This window comes from Emydura macquarii, unplaced genomic scaffold (genome assembly GCF_026122565.2).
Source record: "Emydura macquarii macquarii isolate MOO-44397 ecotype Brisbane River unplaced genomic scaffold, CSIRO-AGI_Emac_v2 contig_2681, whole genome shotgun sequence".
Classification (NCBI taxonomy): domain Eukaryota; kingdom Metazoa; phylum Chordata; order Testudines; family Chelidae; genus Emydura; species Emydura macquarii.
The window spans coordinates 1,973,744-1,994,214 of record NW_027132818.1 but is presented as its reverse complement, the minus strand read 5'-3'; positions in this window follow the sequence as shown (position 1 = coordinate 1,994,214).

The following is a 20,471-nucleotide window of genomic DNA, read 5'->3' as shown; positions in this document are numbered from 1 at the left end:
AAAACTAAAACTACTAAAGTGAATCCGCAACAGAGGGCCACTAGGCCAATTAGAATTAACAGTACCAGAATGTTTAAAGACCACTGAAGGCTGATGTGTACCTTCCCCTAAAGCTTTGTCTACACTACATGTCAACACAAATTATGCTGGCGTAGAGCCACTGCTGTAATTAAACCATTGTTGCATGTCCTCACTGTGCTCCTTCTGTCAGTGGAGTGTATTCACACTACCCACTCTTGCAACAACATAGGGAGCAGTGCACTGTGGGTAGCTATCCCACTGTGCAACTGCACGCAGGGTGCTTTGGGAAGGGTTTGCAATGCCTCACAGGGCAGGTACAGCGTCACATGATGGTTTCTGAATCCCATTGTTCCCTAGGCATCCTACTGGAGTGACAGTCGCGTTTCAACTGCCCTGTCAGCCACACTGCCACTGCTGAACATAAACCCACAGAAGTGTGTGAGTGGAGGCAAGAGTGTGTGTGCGACAGGGAGTAAGGATGTGAGTGTGTGTGACGGGACAGCGAGAGTCTCTGCAGGCTGTCTCTTTATGTTCAGACAGCAGCTGGAAGCAGCCAATCCTGAGGCAGAAGCTGATGCACAGACAGCTGGTGTCCCCCTGGCCCCTCCACCCCAGCTCAGTGGAGACCTGTACACCAGGCCGGGGAGGGAGGGAGGCAGGGGAACATCCCAACATCAGCCCCTGCCTCCCTCCCTGGCTCTGCACAGCACAGCAGGAGTCCCCCCTTCCTCAGCAGCAGCCCGCGCTGCCTGCCTGTCGTCGGAGAGCAGGCTTGATCCCCTTTGAGTTCTCCCACAGCCTCGTCTTCCCACAGACCCAGGAGATCCACCCCCATCCTCCTCAGCAGGAGCCTGTTTGCTGCCAGGACCTGGCATGCTCCGCTGGGCAGTAGCTGTGTGAGCCATTTCAAACCTTTCTGGGCCTTTGAAAGGGGCGGGGCATGGGCGCCTGCCTCTATAACTGGAATGCAGGGGGCAGCGCAGCAGAGTTCAAACAAGGGAGCACAACTGTCAGGGACCAGAGGGGGCATTGTGGGATAGCTCCTGGAGGCCAGTTACAGGCACGACCCAGTGGTTCTTAACCAGGGGTACATGTACTCCTGGGGGTACTCAGAGGTCTTTCAGGGGGTACATCAACTCATCTAGATCAGTATTTTTCAACCTCGCGGTTGCAGCCCCCAGTGGGGTCACAGGATGGATTTACGGGGGTCACAAGTACAGAGCCAGCATTAGGGGATTAGGGCAAGCAAGGAAACTGCCCAGGGACCCATGCCACAAGAGGCCCCATGAAACTAAATTACATGCTTCAGGCATGGTTCACAAGTAAAAAACGGCTCAAGGATCACAGTGAAATGTAAGTACAATATATATATTCCCATCAATTTATTTTTTAATTATATGGTAAAAATGAGAAAGTCAGCAATTTCTCAGTACTAGTGTGCTATGACACTTTTATGTCTGATTTTGTCAGTAAGTAGTTTTGAAGTGAGGTGAAACTCAGGGTACACAAGACAAATCAGACTCCTGACAGTGGTACAGTAGTCTGGGAAGGGTGAGAACCATTGGTCTACACCATGGGTGGCCAGTATTAAAGGCGAGAGAAGGCTGAGCCTCCCCTGAGGGGCCGTGGTGGCCCCGCCTCTTGCCCTGCCCTCCCTGCTGGGAAGGCAGAAGTTTTTATGCTCTGAGCAGGTTCCCCTCGGCCGCCCAGGAACCTACATGGAGTGCACAAAGCTCAGCACGCCAGGCACATAGGCAGCGTGAGAATCCCGCCCCACCAGCGCTCTAACTTCTCTTCTCCAGTCTCAATTTCAATTTCACTTCACGCTCTGCCTGTTGCTGCCTGCCTGGCTGCCGTGCCACAGTCTGAATCTGCTCTCAGCCTGTCTGCCCAAATCTGAGTTGACTCATTGCTGTTGCAGTGCTTCTCCTGCTTACCAGACCAGTTCCTTCTCTTCTCCCCAGCCACATGCCGCCTCCTCCCTCACCACTCCCAGCCTGTTCACTAGAGTCCCTTCAAAGGCACTCATTTGTTTTCCAGATAAGGGAAATGGAAAGTAAAATTTAAGGGAAGAAGCAGCATGGATTGGTGTTGAAAGCAGAGCTAGGAATGTGTAGATTTGAAGCTTCATTAATGGCCCCTCTCCCCCGTCACAGACTTGCAGTGCAACATTGGATCACCAGCCATTTACGGCGTGATTTCAAGAGGAGTCTTTCCATTGATTTTAAAAAGGCAGTGGATATAGGCGACTTAATCAGCCTATGTCTCAGTTTCTCCATCTGAAAAATACTTGCCTGCCTCAGAGGACTATTGTGTAGCTTAATTCATTGTTTTTGGTTAGGCGCTTTGAGGTCAACTGATGGAAAGTGCTTTAGAGGACTTGCTAAGTGTTTTCACAATTAACCTTTCATTCATATGCATGCCTCCTGGATCACAGGAGACTGGGACTTTGTGGGACGCCTCCTCCCGCTGATGCTGGAGCTACTTGCTAGAACAGGAGGGGGGGGGGCAGCAGGGCCCATACCCATCTCTTTTCAAAGTGGGAAGTGGGAGACAAGACCAGATGCCACCGGGCTAGCATTATTGCTATGTGCAAGGGGTGGGACATTCCCTCCCTTCCAAGCCACTGCAGGGCTGGGGCTGGCCTCAATCACTCATGTGTGGCAGGGGCAGGCACCACACTAGGCTGTCCTCAGAGCCAGTGCCAACTAAGCAGGGCTGGGTGGGCAGCTGAGCAATAAATGGCCAGGAGGAAGTGATCCCCCTCCACCTGGCCCAGAGCCCTTCGGAGCGTTCCGACAAGGTAAGCAGCACACTGGCCGCAATTAGGGGCACAAGGGGGCAGCGACTGCTTTCCCCCCATGCTTTTTACTTGTTCAAGTACTGGAGGGAGCTCTCAGCTCAGCGGGGGAGAGTGGTGGGGCCCTGGGGCAGGGGGAGTGTAGAAAGGAGGGGGGTTGAGCAGAGAGGGACACTGCACAGGTAGCAAGGGGCCCGAGGGGGGGGGGGGTGAAAGAAAGGGGAGGTATTTTTTTGAGCCTGCCTGGTGCAACATGGCATTGGCAGCTGTTTTTTGGACTAGTGTGGGGTGGCGCAGTATTTGGGGACCCAAGACAGCGGGGGTAGCATTGGGTGACAGGTCTTTTGGGAACAGTACAATGGGCAGAGTGTGGCCGAGGGCAGCAGTTTTGGGGCATGTTGGAAAGGGGCGAGGTTTCTAGGGATAGGGTAGCAGTTCTGGGGAGGCTGGCTGGGCTTGGTCAGAGGAGCAGTGTGTTTTGGGGAGCGCTCAGCGCTGGGAGGGCGTGTTGGGTTGAGAATGTTATGTTCCCTATTCCTTGGGTAAAATCTTCAGTTTGGGAATTATTCTGTTAATTAGGTGAAATGTTTAAGCTGACCGCCGTTTTGAAATGGCGAAACAACAACTAGGACTCTATCTTGGAGGTCTTCTTCCTCAGTGTTTCCTGCCCTTTTTGGGAAAAAGGCAGGAAAGGTAAGGTGGAAAGGAGTGTGATCTGCCTGATAACAGGACTCTCTAAATTGTAGCGAGCCAGTCAGCTCGGGGCTGTCTGCCCTAGAGGCAGCAAGGTATCAGCAAGTGCAGGAGTTGCTGGGAGAAGAAGAGATGTCTCTAGGAAGAACATCTCGGATAGCCCCCGCACAAGATCAGCAGACCTACCTGCAGCGGTTCCTGAGTCCATCAGCAGATCCTGAGCTCCTGGCTCATCATCCTGGGAGTCGTCAACAACGTCCCAGGAGGGTAAAGAAAGACCTTGAGTAGTACTTATTAACTTTGGGCCTGGGTAGTTTAGGTTTAAGTTGGGAAAGAATCTGGAGTTAAGCTTCACCTTGTTAAACCCCCGAGTGACCCCTCGTTTGTTATTTGCCCCCTGAATAAATTGTTCCTTGTTTTGCTTTATTCTGAGTTTTGGTATTTACCCACCTGACTACTCCGACGATAGATGCGGAAGAGGGACCTAGACACTTACTTTTTTAATTGTTGGCGGGAGGGTTAGGTGTCTCCCAGAGAATCCTGTTCATTTTCTCCAACAGGCACCTGGGGTTTGCCGGTATTGGGGGCAGAACAAGCATGTGAAATGGAGGAGGGGAGGGATCACACAGACCTCTGCCCTGCTGCACGGGAGGGGTGGCTGCAGCTGCAGCACACAAGCCAGAGCAGCACCACAGCAGGAAGGTGTGTGAGCATTTGGCATCGGCTCAGAATGGAGTGTGATTGCCCAATCAGCCAGTCCTTCTGCTGTGATATGGAGCCTTCTCTCTCCCCCAGCTCAACTCCTCTTGCGTGGCTGTCTTGTCTGCACCCCTCCTTCCTCCTGCCCAACCTTCCTGCATCTCTCCCAAGCTCCCTAAGGGTCTGTTTAATGAACCCCTGCCAATGTTTGTGTCTGTTTGGTAACTTCCCACTGCCCCCATCTCAGTCAGGGAGGGAGGAAGAGGCTGAGGCACACTGCAGCTCACGCTGGCCCAGTGGGAGGGAGTGGGGAAGGAGAGATGGAGTCACCCAGAGAGCAGAGAGAGGTGGCAGCAGAGCAGGGAGCGGGAGTGGGGCAGAGCAGGGGTGGAGTATGGGCAGGGCTTGGGGTGGAAGAGGTGGGACGGGGAGCTAGCCTTCCCTAGGGTAGCTTCACCAGCCACCCAGAGTCTACACTGACGTTTTGTCACTCTAACTTTGCCTCAAACTTTACTTCTACCCCTCTCATCGAGGTGGTTTTATTTTGTCACCAAAGCAGGGGCGTTTTATGGGTGGGAGGAGCATTGTAGTGCGTACACCACCACTGTTTTATTACCAAAAGCTGACTTTTGTCAACAAAACTCTGTAGTATAGAGCAGCCCTAAGAGAGCCTGTAGTTTTTATGTTGTGTGTCACTAAATGAATACAGTGTGACTGCTCATCTGGCCCAGGACATCTAAGCAGACAAAGCAGAGAAGAGGGATGAAGTTTTCTCCCCATCTCCTTTTCCTGCACGGTGCATAGGCATGCGCACGGGGTGGGCTGGGTGTGCCCAGGCACACCCTAATGCAGGGGTATCACACATACCCCTTTTATCAGGCCCACGAACCTTTCTCATGTTGCCCGCGATGCCATCTCACTCAGTTTAAAGCTGCCGTCAAAAGTGTGTATCGCACGTGGTTTCTCTGTGGACAGAACTGCTTGATCTTGCGACGGGTGAGAGCACACCGCGATCTACTGCCAAAATATCGTCTCACGGCATTTGTCAGCAACGACTAGGATGCTGCGAGAATTCCGCTGGTGGGTAATTTTAAATGTTGCCCGCCGGTGGAGTTCAGTTTGACACCCCAACAAAGATTACCTGAGTGCACACCCTAATGAAAATGTGCTGCGCACGCCTATGAACAGGTGTAATCTGAGCTGGCTGTACATGCACAAGGCTTCATTCACATTTGTCAGTGGAGGGGGGAGGTGTGCAGAGGATGAGAGGAGTTGAAAGAGGTAGCGTGAGTGAGGATTTGCTGTACTGGACCCTTAATGTTATACATATATATATGTATATATATATATATATATATATATATTCTTATTTTGGGGGAGGGAGAGAGAGAGAGAGAGAGAGAGCGCACGCGCTATTAAAAATGTGTCCCTATTTCCTGTATCTCCGTTCAGAGAACAGGGCTGCTGTCTGCATGGAGGAGCACTGCCTTCTGAGACTTCCTGCCGGGGAAGCTGATAGGACCCTCCACATGTGTTAGGGCTGCAGGATCAGACCTCTAGGCCTGAAAGAATCTGCTTTCCCTCTAGAGCTGAAAGCTCCCAATCCTTCTAAGCTGCAAAGTCAATCATTACACTTACTATTAATTGTGATTAATTAGCACAGCTCACAGCTGTGAATTTAATTCAGACTCTTTTGGATGGAATTTACCTTAGAACAGTTTACAGAAATATCATGCGTGTGTGTATGTGTTCATTCTAATGGGAAAACTGATTCTTAAAGTCCTATTATGTATGAGCGAATTGATTCCTGTTGGGCAGACAGTGGCCCCATTCACTGATTAGTGAAACTGAAACAGTGAGTTCCACAAACTGTTCTTAGCTAAAATATATTTAGTATATATTTAAACAAAAACAAAAAAAAAGCTCAGTCCTGCAAGATGCAGAGCGCCCCAGCCTCTCCTAACATCTGTGGGAAGGAAGCATGCTCTAGGCTCTGACTGAAAACCTAGGCTCAGGTGAATAGTGTCCCTGAATTATTTTTATATCTAGGTTTTCTGGGGCACTCAGCACCACTGTATCTGAGCTGTGAAAACTAATACATCCTCAGCCTCCCCCGAGGCAGCCCCCCCAGACCCGCTCAGCCCAGGAGGGGTCGGGATCGGTTCCGGTCCCCTAACCACCGTTGACTGTTCGGGCTCTTCAGCGGGGCCCAGGCAAGGGCCAAAACAATAAAAAGCCATTTTGATGGTGAGCACGAGGGTGGCACTCTTCCTTTCCCCCTGGATCTCACCCGCCCCTTTGCCCACAGACTCAGGCCGTATTATGCCCATTGGCAAAGTATTACTTCGGACCAATGGGTCCTCGGTATAGTCCTCAGGGGCTATGCCCTCCAGCTGACGGCCTTCCCCCCAGACTCCCTCCCCTACCCCGTCCCTCTTCAGGGACCCCTTTCACGAGCAGCTCCTCACACAGGAGGTCCACTCCCTCCTCCAGCTAGGAGCTGTAGAAGAGGTTCCTCCACAGGAGAGGGGAAGGGGATTTTATTCACGGTACTTCCTAATCCCCAAGGCCAAGGGGGGCCTGAGGCCCATACTAGATCTCCGCCGTCTGAACAAGTTAATCAGACGCCTCAGGTTCCGCATGGTTTCCCTAGCCTCCATCATTCCTACCCTAGATCCAGGGGACTGATATGCTGCCCTCGATTTAAAGGATGCGTATTTTCATATCTCTAGCCTCCCTGGGCACAGAAGGTTTCTCTGGTTTGTGGTAGCTGGTGGCCACTACCAGTTCTCAGCCCTGCCCTTTGGCCTCTCCTCCGCCCCCAGGGTGTTTACAAAGTGTACGGCGGTGGTTGCGGCCCACCTGCGCCGCAGGGGAGTTCAGATATTCCCATACCTGGACGACTGGCTGATCCAGGGCAGGTCCAGGGCCCATGTAAGGAACAGCCTAGATCTCACTTGTGCAATATGCACCAACCTGGGGCTGCTCATCAACGAGCAGAAGTCCATTCTCACCCCGGTGCAGTGCATAGAGTTCATTGGGGCCACACTGGATGCCACACAGGCCAGAGCCTTCCTCCCACGGCCTCGCTTCGAGGCGATGGCTGCCATAATCGACGATCTCCACAGGTCCCCCACGATGATAGCCAGGCATTGCCTCCAGCTGTTGGGACACATGGCAGCCTGTACTTATGTGGTGAGGCTGGCTCGCCTCAAACTCAGGCCTCTCCAGACGTGGCTAACCTCAGTGTATGCCCCAGCCAGACACCCTTTGAACAGGGTAGTCACGGTGCCCATGCAGATACTGACTTCCCTAATCTGGTGAAAGGACCCAAGGGAGGTATTGAAGGGAGTTCCCTTCAGAGACTTGATACCATCAGTAACTCTGATCACAGACGCCTTGGAGGCGGGGTGGGGAGCCCACATCAGTAGCAATCTGAGCACCCAGGGGCACTGGTCACCAGACAAGATGTCCCTCCACATCAATGTCAGGGAGCTCAGAGCAGTCTGCCTGGCATGCAAGGTTTTCCTCAGATTTCTGAGGGACAGAATGGTACAGGTCCTCACAGACAATACAGCAGCCATGTTCTATATGAACAGGCAGGGGGGATTGTGCTCCTCGGCTCTTTGCCAGGAGGCCATCCAACTTTGGGACTTGGCGGTGAGGCACGACTTTCATATATCTGCCTCTCACCTCCCGGGGGTCAGGAACAACGAGGCGGACCGCCTCAGCAGGTTGTTTCTACCCCAGCACGACTGGTCACTACACCCGGAGGTGATAGCTTTTATCTTCTGCAAGAGGGGTGTTCCCCAACTGGACCTGTTCGCATCATCCTGGAACAGGAAGTGCCCAAGGTTCTGCTCGCTCCAGGGTCGCAAGCCGGGCTCCATTTCCGACGCGTTCCTTATAGACTGGACGGGGACCCTGATGTATGCATTCCCCCCCATTCCGCTGCTGCCCAAAGTCCTCCTGAAGGTCAAAAGAGACAAGGAGGACATTATACTGATCACCCTAGCTTGGCCAAGGCAGCACTGGTACAGCATGCTGCTCGACCTGTCCATAGCCACGCCGCTGTCGCTCCCGAGGCGTTACGACCTGCTCTCCCAGGACCAGGGTCGCCTGCTCCACCCGGACCTGGACTCCCTCCACCTGACAGCATGGAGACTCTGTGGCTGACGGAGGGAGAGAGAGCCTGTTCCATGCAGGTCCAGCAAGTCCTGCTCAGCAGCAGGAAACCTTCCACTCAGGTGGTGTACCAAGCCAAGTGGAAGCGTTTTACCTGTTGGGCACAGTCCCGGGGTATCCCACCGAGCTCCTCGCCCATGCAGGCGATTTTGGAGTACCTCCTCCATTTGAAGCTCCAGAGCTTAGCTCTGGCCTACCTCAGGGTACACCTGGCGGCCATCTCAGCCTTCCACCAGCCGATGGAAGGGAGATTCTTCTTTTCACACCCCATGTCAGCTAGGTTCCTCAAAGGGGTGGAGAGGCTATATCCCCAGGTCCGCGACCTGGTGCCTCCCTGGGACTTAAACCTGGTCCTCACCATGTTGACAGGACCCCCCTTCGAGCCCATGGCTACATGCCCACTGCTTGTCCTCTCCTGGAAGGTAGCTTTCCTGGTGGCCATTACATCGGCTAAGAGGGTCTCCAAGATAAGAGCTTTGACCGAGGAGCCCCCCTACACAGTGTTTTACAAAGATAAGGTCCGACTAAGACCCCACCCGGCTTTCCTGCCTAAGGTGGTGTCTCAGTTTCACTATAACCAGGATATCTTCCTCCCCATGTTCTTTCCTAAACCGCACCGTTCGGAGGAGGAATGGAGATGGCACTCCTGGATGTCAGACAAGCCCTGGCCTACTACATCGAGCGGACCAGGCCATTCTGGAAGTCAACACAGCTGTTTGTGGCAGTGGCGGACTGGATGAAGGGCTCACCTGTCTCCACCCAGCACATCTCCACCTGGATCACCGCCTGCATCAGGACCTGTTACGAGCTGGTGAAGGTGCCGCTTCCAGGAGCCGTGACAGCGCACTCAACCAGAGCCCAGGCCTCCTCTGCAGCCTTCCTGGGAAGAGTGCCCCTGCAGGACATCTGCAGAGCAGCAACCTGGTCGTCGGTCCACACCTTCACGTCCCACTACGCCATCGTGCAGCAGGCGAGAGAGGATGCAGGCTTCGGCAGAGCTGTGCTGGCAAGGGCGGCTCAACGCTGACTCCTATCCACCTCCAAGGTATGGCTAGTTAATCACCTATATTGGAATGGATATGAGCAATCACCTGAAGAGAGAAAACAGGGTTACTTACCAGTAACTGTTCTCCGAGATGTGTTCCACACCCACCCTCCGTCCCCGCTGCCAGAGTCGGCAGAAAGAAGGGACTGAGGGCCCGCGGGGTCGGCAGTGCCCTATGGGGCTTGCTAAGGGGAAAAAAGTTCCGGGAATCTGTGCACGGGGCACGCACACACCTATAATGGAATGGATATGAGCAACACATCTCGAAGAACAACAGTTACTGGTAAGTTACTCCGTTTTTCTTCTTTTTTTCTCTCGGAGGGAATAAGCCATTTTAACTTCTCTTCACCATTTCATTGGCTAAGGAAGTAAGATATGGCAGCCACTATTTTTTATTTAATAGTGAGTTCAAGGCAATGATAAGCCGTATAGGAAAAATATTGGAACCCTAATATTTTCTCAGTATATTGTTCAGTGGGAGGAAAAACCCACGATTAGTTATGAGAATTTTTTAATAAATATATTTACTGTAATTGTTACTGTGGAGGGAACATCCCTTCAAAATTCACTTCTAATTAAGTAGTTAATCTAACATAGCATATCTTTTCTGCACAGCAAACTTCTTAAAAGTATGAATAAAATTAATGACCTCAGAGTAAATATGCCATCCTGATGTGCTCCACCTATTGGCTTTGATGTTATTTTTGTATCCTTGCTCTTAAACTGCATTCTGCTAACACCTTCTTTAGCCAGACCATTTCTTCCAAGACTCATGTTAACCATTCTGTAATTTATTTCCTTCTTCTTGGTCAATATAAAATGCAAAACTGCCTCACCAGCTTGTTGAAGATCAACTTCTTGACACAGAAGTGCAGCTTTAAAAAAAAAAATCCTAAAATGAACAGAACGAACATAAGTTTGGCATTAGGAAACTTGAAAAAGAAACTTACTTAGATATGAATTGCCAAGGGAGGTAGATGAGTCACTCTTCTTAGAAGGGTTCAAGAAGAGGTCAGACAAACAGGGTCCCCACATGGTCGGGGGGGGGGAAGGGTACACTTTAGCAGGGCCTGGAGGCCCTAGGGGGCCCGGCCCAGGCTGCAACCCCCATTACAGGAGGGGGCCAGTGTTAAAAGTTTGTACTGGGTCCGAAAAAATTATGCTTGGGCCCTGCAGACAAAATGCTGTGGGGAGACACAGCACAGAGGAAATCCTGCATCTTTCAACGCAGCTGGACGTCTCTGAGTGGTTCTCATCCCTATCATCTTTCTATCTTGTGTTTATTCTCACTATCTGCTACTGATGATGTTGCTGATGACTCTTCCGCAGTTGCTTTGAACTGCCTTGATGTATTTAATCTCTACCCATTGTCATTATTATTAGTAGGACAGTAGTACCTAACTGTCTCAGCTGAGATGGAGGCCTCATTAGGTTAGGCAAAACAAATACACAATAAGAGACAATCACTACCCTGAAGATCTTATCACCTAGATAGACAGGACAGACAAAGGAGGGGAGAAAGGAAGGATTATCATCCCCTTTTTACAGATGAAGAAGTGAAATGTACAAAAGTTCAGTCCAGGTCACACAAAAACTGATCCCAGTACTCCTGGGTTCCGGTCCAATGCCTTGGCCATAAGACTGTTCTTCCACTCTCACCATTCTGTTTCCTATTGTTGGAACTCTGGCACTACTGGCCAGGGCTATATTTTTGTCTGGTAACTTGCAATAGGTTCTCTGGTATTGAATGGTCCAATGCGCCTTTATTAAAAAATACTCAGTTTCTTGTTCTGAGAAGGTATTGATGCATCATAGTTAAAGTTCAGATTTTGTCACCATTATTTTTAGCAAAATTCACAGAAGCCTGTGACCTATCCCTGACTTCTTTTAAAAATAACTGACAAAATGCAGCTGATGGGGGGAGGACTGAAGCCCAAGCGGGGTGGAGGGGGAGGAGGGGAACAGGAGGGATGAGAGCCTGAGCCCTGCTGAATGGGGGAGGGGTGGGAGGAGAAGAAGTCCAACCCCCATTACTGCCCATGGTGGCTCAGAGCTCCAGGGCCCCCACTGGCTGACACTGGCTCTGCTACCCCAGGGCTGAAGCGGAAAATGTCACAAGGTCTCTGAAAGTCACAGAATCTGTGACTTCCGTGACATAATTCAATGCTTAATCATAGTCCTATATGGGGTTTTCCAAAGAACTACATTTAAAAAGACACTGTCAAGATTATGATCATAGTTTTAAAAAAATCTTAACTGTTTTACCAATATGTTGTAAAGTTTACTTTTACTAGATAAAGTATGTTAACATTCAAATCACAATGCTATTTTAAAAGATAAAAAGTGAACACAGAATTTAGCAAGTCACGGCTGTTGATACTAGACACTCAGTGATCAGTGTGAATACCAGTTAGACATGCCCTCTGTTAACTCCCTCAGGGACTAAATCACCTTCCTTGCTCCCTTGATTCTGAAAGGTGATCTGAGCAGCCACTTTTCCTCCCATCTGTGCAGCAGCTTGCCCTTTGTGCTTATCAGGGAAGGCTTGGATCACTAGTAAATGAGCTTGCCGAACTCTCTGTAACAGTGATAACACATCATATCTGTTAATTTCAGAGTACCCAAAGCAACTTTTACTTGCGGACGCAATCCTTCTTCTATGAAACGAGTTGGAAAGTCTGTGTTCATAAGGTCTTGACCTTTCTCCTCATGCCCTGTAGCTTGCCATAGAATCTTTTTACATTGTAAGTAAGCATCAGGGCATTCCCCTTGGGCTTGCTGCTCCAGATAAAAGTGCACCTCAATGTTCTTCCCAGGATCTAATACCTCAAAAACATTCCTCATAAAGATACCCCTCTGTGCTCTCTCTCCCCTCTGTATATCCATGGGAAGTCCCAAAAAGGTGTCTAATGGGAGACATTCCCTTAAGAGTAAGGCATAATCTGCCTAAAAGCAGCATAGGAGGAAGGCCATTCTATGCTCTGATCTGACTGGTTCTGATCCCACACAGCCTCTGCATAACAGAGGGCTGATAGATCAAAGTCCTGCATAGCAACACTCTCTGCACCATCACAACCTCCATCTGCCTTAATGGCAGCAATAATTCCCTGAGCAGCAGCCAATTACTTTGTACATTGAGACAACTGCTGCTGACAAACTGCATGGGACTGGTCCTCAGTTTCCCTCTTTTTCTCCTCCAGAACAACGCGTACCACAGCTTGTGCGTCCTTACATTTCGCTTCCCAGCTATGAACTGTTCTCTCTTCGAGTGATTGCTCATATCCATTCCATTATAGGTGTGTGCGTGCTCCATGCACGGATTCCCGGAACTTTTTTCCCTTAGTAAGCCCCGTAGGGTCGGCTCAGGTGCCCCCTGGAGTGCTGCGCTCATGCCGCGGTATAAAGGGCGCTGCCGACCCCGTGGGCCCTCAGTTCCTTCTTTCCGCCTGTGACGGTTGCTGGAATGTCTGCCTCTTGCATATCACAAGTAGCTTCCCTTAGCATTCTAGTGCTTTTCTTTGTTAGTTGATTGTGATAGTTTACAACTCTTTAGTAGATAAGTGCATAGCAAACAAGTGCCCTTCGGGGCTACGTTAGAGCCATGCCTGGCTCCACCAGCTTTAAAGCCTGCACCATGTGTGCTAAAGTTTTATCCGTGAGTGATCCTCACGACCGCTGCCTCCGATGCCTTGGAGAACAGCACAGACGAGAGAAATATAAAATCTGCAGGGCCTTCAAGCCACGCACCCAAAAAGGCTATCCTGATGGAGTCCGCGCTCCGGCCGGACTCCGAGCCATCGTGATTGCCAGCAGCACCGAGCGTCTCCTCGGTGCGGAGCGCCCTGACGGCACCGACATCGGCACCGAAGCCAACGGTGCCAAAGAAGAAGACGCGGCCCGAGGCCACACACATGGACTCCTCCCTGCGACCGGTACAGCAGGAGCGACTCAGGAGATGCCCCAGTCACGTGCTGTGGAGGTTACTCCGGCACCGGCATCTCCTTGCAGGGAGCCTCCCCTTGACTCCTCGGGGTGGGGGAGCACCTCTGCAAGGGCCGTCAATGCCGGAAGCTTTTGCAGCAGCACGCGCCCTCATGGGCCTGCCCACGCCTCCGTCCCACCCTCTGCCGAGGGTTCCAGGACCAGTGTCTCAGGGTAAACCCGCGATGGGTTGCCCCAGTGGGTGGAGGAGACAGGAGTCAAGATCTTCTCCCAGACGGTCAAGGAGGGTTGCGAGTGCGGGCTCCCCTCCTAGCTCCGACTCTGAGTCGTCGAGCTCCTCACCGATCCAGTTCCGCCTTGCGCAGGTATCATAGCCCCGACTCTGATACCTCGGTACTGAGCCTCGCTCGGCACCAATCTCCAACTCCGGTGCGTAGCCTGGAGCGGTCACCATCTCCGACGCGGGTGAAGGTCATTGCACCGCCGACCCCAACACCTCCGGCACTGCCGGCCTCGGCACCGCCTGCTCCGGCACCGCTTGCCTTGGCACCGTTCGTCTTGGCACCGCGGAGTCGGCTACACTCTCGCTGTGTTTCGAGGAGACATAGGTGGCACCACTCCCACTCCCGAGGTGGGAAACGTCACCACAAAAGATCGAGGTGCAGGGGGCGTTCTACATCCCACTCCTTCAGCAGCTCGTCCCCCTGATGATACCAGAGACATCGGCACCGGCACTCCTCATCGTCATCTAAGGGCCGCTCACCAACCCGGGGCCGCAAACGCCAGTCTAGCGGCTCCGGATCCCAAGCATGCCAGCCTCTGCAGGCAACGGTGTGGCCCCAAGGCCTCTGGCAGTGGCCGTATTGGGGGCCGTGGGATACCCAGATGGGCCAGGGCACTGCGTCCATCCACTCTTCGGTGGCCCAGCCAGCACCCCCACCTCAACCGGACTAGGGTCCTCCCTCTGATGAGGGCTCAGACCCTGAGGAGGGTCCCTTCACGGGGCCCCTCCTGCAGTCATCTGGGGAGGAGGAGGAAGAGGCTGTGGCTAGGGACCGTAAGGCCCCCCTCTTTGACTTCAGGGCCTACCAGGACCTGCTAAAGCGGGTGGCGGATAACCTCAACATGGACCTCAAAGAAATGTCTGAGGAGGAAGACCCTCTCTTTGGGTCATCTGGCTTCGCAGGGCCATTACGTGTCACCCTCCCGGTGCACGAGAGGGTCATGAAACTTGCCAAGGTCCTCTGGCAGACCCCCTCTTCGGTGGCCCCTACCTCCAAGGCCGCAGAGAGGAAATACTATGTCCCCAAAGAGGTTGACTTCATACATACCCACCCTGCCCCAGGAACATTGGTTGTTGACGCTGTCAACCAACGCGACCGACAGGGCGGCCAGGGCAGCACCCCTAAAGATAAGGACAGCAAGAAGCTGGACCTCTTTGGCCATAAGGTATACTCCACCACGGCACTGCAGCTACGAGTCGCCAACCACCAGGCGCTCCTGGGGAGGTATAATCTCAACCTGTGGTCCTCACTGCAGAGGTTCCAGTCGGGGCTGCCACCAGACCAGGCCATGGACTTTGCCACTGTGACCCAGGAAGGAGCGGCAGTGGCAAACACGGCATTGCAGTCAGCCAGTGACGCGGCGGATGCCACCAGCAGGGTGATGGCTTCGGCCATCGTCATACGCCACTGCTCCTGGCTGCAATCTTCAGGCTTATCCCAGGAGGTCCAGCAAGCCATACAGGACCTTCCGTTTGAGGGGGCGGGACTCTTCTCTGATAAGACAGATGAGAAGCTCCATGCCCTGAAAGACTCGCAGGCTACCCTTAGGTCCCTAGGGCTCTACACCCCGCAGGCCGCGAGATGCCAATCTCGGCCTCAGGCCCAGAGGCAACCACCGCCTCCTCCTAGGCCAGCCCCCAGACCCGCTCAACCCAGGAAAGGTTGGGATCGCTTCAGGGCGCTCAATTGCTGTGACCGCCAGGGGTCCTCGGCGGGGCCCCAGCAAGGCCCAAACAAGGGCAACAATGGAAATAAACGGTTTTGACAGTGCACTCGAGGGTGGTACTCCTTCATTGCCCCTGGATCTCTCCCGGCCTTTTGCCCACAGGCTTCGGCCCTTCTATGCCGAATGGGAAACCATCACCTCGGACCGCTGGGTCCTTGGCATAGTCCTCAGAGGCTACGCCTTCAGTTTATGGCCTTCCCCCCGGACTCTCCCCCATCCAGTCCCTCTTCAGGGACCCCGCTCACGAGCAGCTACTCGTACAGGAGGTCAACTCCCTCCTCGGAGCGGTAGAAGAAGTTCCTCCACAGGAACAGGGGAGGGGATTTTATTCATGGTACTTCCTAATCCCCAAGACCAAGGGGGGCCTGAGGCCCATATTAGACCTCCGTCGTCTGAACAGATTCATCAGACGCATGAGGTTTCACATGGTTTCCCTAGCCTCTATCATTCCCACTCTAGATCCAGGAGACTGGTATGCTGCCCTCGACCTCAAAGATGCGTATTTCCATATTTCTATCCTCCCCGATCACAGAAGGTTCCTCAGGTTCATGGTAGCTGGCTGCCACTACCAATTCTCGGCCCTGCCATTTGGCCTTTCGTCAGCCCCCAGGGTCTTTACGAAGTGCATGGCCGTGGTAGCGGCCTATCTTCGCCACAAAGGAGTCCAGATCTTCCCATACCTGGATGACTGGCTAATCCGGGGCAGGTCCAGGGCTTATGTGAGGAACAGCCTAACAATCACCTGCGCGACATGCAGCGGACTGAGGTTGCTCATCAACGAGCAGAAGTCCACGCTTACCCCAGTGCAGTGCATAGAATTCATAGGGGCCACCCAGGCCAGAGCCTTTCTCCCACGGCCTTGGTTTGAGATCATGGCCGCCATAATTACCGAATTACACAAGTCCCCCATGACGACAGCCAGGCACTGCCTTCAGCTGTTGGGACATATGGAGGCATGCACGTATGTAGTGAGGCTGGCTCGCCTCAAACTCAGGCCTCTCCAAGGGTGATTGGCCTTGGTGTATGTACCAGCCAGACATTCATTGAACAAGTTGGTCACAGTTCCCGCCCAGGTACTGTCCTCCCTGGACTGGTGGAGGAATCTGGAGGAGGTTCTGAAGGGTGTCCCCTTCAGAGACTTGGTTCCTTCAGTGATTCTCATAACAGATGCCTCAGATGTGAGATGGGAGGCCCACATCAGCAAAGACTTGAGCACCCAGGGGCTCTGGTCACCGGACGAAAGAGCCCTCCATATCAATGTCAGGGAACTGAGGGCAGTCCGCCTGGCATGCAAGGCCTTCCTCAGGTTCCTGAAGGGCAAGATGATTCAGGTCCTCACGGACAATACGGCAGCCATGTTCTATATGAAGAGGCAGGGGAGAGCGCGCTCCTTAGCTTTATGCCAGGACGCTACGCGACTGTGGGACTTTGCTGTGAGGCACGACTTCCACATCTCTGCCTCTCACCTCCCTGGGGTCAGGAACGACGAGGCGGACTGCCTCAGCAGGTCATTCTTACCCCACCACGATTGGTCACTGCACCAGGAGGTGGTAGATTAAATCTTCCGGAAGTGGGGAGCTCCCCAACCGGACTTGTTCACGTCGTCCTGGAACAGGAAGTGCCCGAGGTTCTGCTCGCTCCGAGGTCACGAGCTGGGCTCCCTCTCCGACGCGTTCCTTCTAGACTGGACGGGGACGCTCATGTATGCGTTTCCCCCCATCCCACTCCTACCCAAGGTCCTCTTGAAAATCAAGAGGGACAGAGCGGACATGATACTGATTGCACCAGCTTGTCCGTGGCAGCACTGGTACAGCATGCTGCTCGACCTGTCCATTGATCCGCCGATCCCGCTCCCAAAGCGCTTCGACCTGCTCTCCCAGGACCAGGGTACACCTGGCGGCCATCTCGGCCTTCCACCAACCAATGGAAGGCCGATCCCTTTTCTCTCACCCCATGTCAGTCAGGTTCCTCAAGGGGGTGGAGAGGCTATACCCACAGGTCCGTGACCCGGTGCCTCCCTGGGATTTGAACCTGGTCCTCACCATGTTGACAGGACCCCCCTTCGAGCCCATGGCTACATGCCCACTGCTCGTCCTCTCTTGGAAGGTAGCCTTCCTGGTGGCCATTACATCGACTAGGAGGGTCTCTGAGATAAGAGCTTTTACCTCGGAGCCCCCCTACACGGTCTTCTACAAAGATAAGGTCCGACTGAGACCCCACCCGGCTTTCCTGCCTAAGGTGGTGTCTCAGTTTCACTATAACCAGGATATCTTCCTCCCCGTGTTCTTTCCTAAACTGCACGGTTCGGAGGAGGAATGGAGATGGCACTCCTTGGATGTCAGACAAGCCCTGGCCTACTACATCGAGCGGACTAGGCCATTCTGGAAGTCAACACAGCTGTTCGTGGCAGTGGCGGACCGGATGAAGGGCTCACCTGTCTCCACCTGGATCCAGGCGCATCTCCACCTGGATCACCACCTGCATCAGGACCTGTTACGAGCGGGCGAAGGTGCCGCTTCCAGGAGCCGTGACAGCGCACTCAACCAGAGCCCAGGCCTCATCTGTGGCCTTCCTGGGAAGAGTGCCCCTGCAGGACATCTGCTGAGCAGCGACCTGGTCGTCGGTCCACACCTTCACGTCCCACTACGCGATTGTACAGCAGGCGAGAGAGGACGCAGCCTTCGGCAGAGCCGTGCTGGCGAGGACGGCTCAACGCTGATTCCTACCCACCTCCAAGGTATGGCTATTTAATCACCTGTAATGGAATGGATATGAGCAATCACTTGAAGAGAGAAAACAGGGTTACTTACCAGTAACTGTTGTTCTTCGAGATGTGTTGCTCATATCCATTCCACATTCACCCTCCGTCCCCGCTGCCAGAGTCGGCAGAAAGAAGGGACTGAGGGCCCGTGGGGTCGGCAGCGCCCTATATACCGCAGCATGAGCGCGGTACTCCAGGGGGCGCCTGAGCAGACCCTACGGGGCTTGCTAAGGGAAAAAAGTTCTGGAAATCTGAGCACAGGGCGCGCACACACCTATAATGGAATGGATATGACCAACACATCTCGAAGAAGAACAGTTACTGGTAAGTAACCCTGTTTTTCCCTCCCACTGTCTGGTTTCCTCTTTGTACCCCTCTGAATTGCATTAAGAGTTAGAGAGCAAATTAGCCTGAGTGAGGCAGTGGGACACTGAAGATTCATCCTCTATTTTCAGTTTCTGTACTTGACCTTGGCATGCTATCAATTGTTCATGCAGCTACTTGTTTTCTTTGACTAACTTCCCTAACTCCTCAGTAAGGGTCTTTGATGCTAAAATGAGCCCATGTAAAGCAGCCAGGCGTTTTTTCTTACGCTCAGGCTTTGTCTCTATGAATTGTTCCCACGGGAGCATCAAGTCTGCATATGCCGTTTTACCCTTAAATGTTCCTCCAGACCATGGGTCCTTTCCCAGCTCATCCACAAAAGCTTCCATATACGAGAGTGGTTCTAGCGAAAGGAGGGCAGGAATGGCAAACCCTTGACCGCCTGACTCACAACACATTGCTGTAGAGGACATAATGCCCTCCTCCTGAAGCCAAACACAGATACAGCTTCATGAACCATGCGGACAGGTTGCTACCCTGCTGACATGCAGTGAGAAAAACCCTTGCACCGTATGCCTCAAAGATCATCTCACTCAGCTGATCGAGCCCACTCAGGGACGCCAATTGTTGATACTGGACACTTAGTGATCAGTATGAATACCAGTGAGACACGGTACACTCAATTTGCAGATCAATACGGTTTAACGTGCAAGGTTTTCTATAGATATACTCACTGAATACAAAGCCTACAAACTACAATATATCATACTCACTAAGCCTGGAGAGCTAAGCAGTCACTCAGAAGGCTGTATATAGGAAAGGCTTTCTTCAGGGGCCCTGCCAGGGAGTCAATGGATCCTCTAGCCCGACCAGCACCACCTCTCGCAGAGTCAGGTGTTGATGGAGCGCCCCCTTTGTCTAAGTAGGGACTTCTTACACCCTTCCATAAACAGCTTTCACCTAATTAGCTCTCCACTCATTATCATATATGCTAATTACCTACATTGGGTTTTCATCCTTTACTGCATTCCATTCTCACCATGATAATTGGGGTCATCAAAACAACATCTGGTGATAAGAGGGGCAGTGTAAAAATATGCCCCTTGGCAATGAAAAAGTGTACCCCCAGACGTTCAAGGATAACTTGTTCCCATCACCGTTATCTGTGTGTAGCTGCAAGCATACATGTTGTGTATTTTGTCTTATGTGCCATGGTATGCAGAAACTGAGACATCTGCAAGGTTACTCAGTAGTCCTATTCATCTCTGCCAAGTGGAAGATGTCATGCTACAGGGGGTCAGAATAGCCAAGCAAGCAACTGAAGCTATGCTAGGCCTGTAGGACAGTGGTCAAGCAACTCATATTGTACTGGGCCTCCAACAACGCATACTTATGAATCAAATTTGAAATCTTGTAATTAGCCTCTTCCAGAACTTGATTCAAGTTCTGATGCGGGGAGTCTCAAACACGGAGCCTGATCCTGTTAAAGGCCGGGCACACTAAACTCTCATTGAAGCCAGTGACAGTTGAGGACACTGTAACCTCCAGGACTGAGTCCATGGTTCTGATAATGCCATTTATTATCCCTCCAAAAGCTATGGTGCAGTCTCTAAAATGGCTCCTGCAAGGGCAGTGTTAGTACACTGTCAGCTTTAGAAGTTGCAACCCCAACACTGAGACTTAGCTTTCAAAATTGGCTCAGCTTTCTATTAATGTAGAGAGAGCACTGCTCTTCGTAAAATGAGAGAATCTCTTCGTTAGTTTTGCTCAGGGGTCAGGATAATCTCTGTTAAGTTGGCTGCTGTGTTCTTGTCATGACTTGTTCATCTGTTGTGTGGTGTTTGCATCTATCCCCTCTGACTAAGTCGATTAAAAGAGATGGAGTCCTTTTTGTAGTACTAAAAGGAATGTCATGCCTACAAATATATTTTCCTTATAAATACACGCTGGTCATTCATCCATAGGGTACTAGATCCTATCGAATACTATGG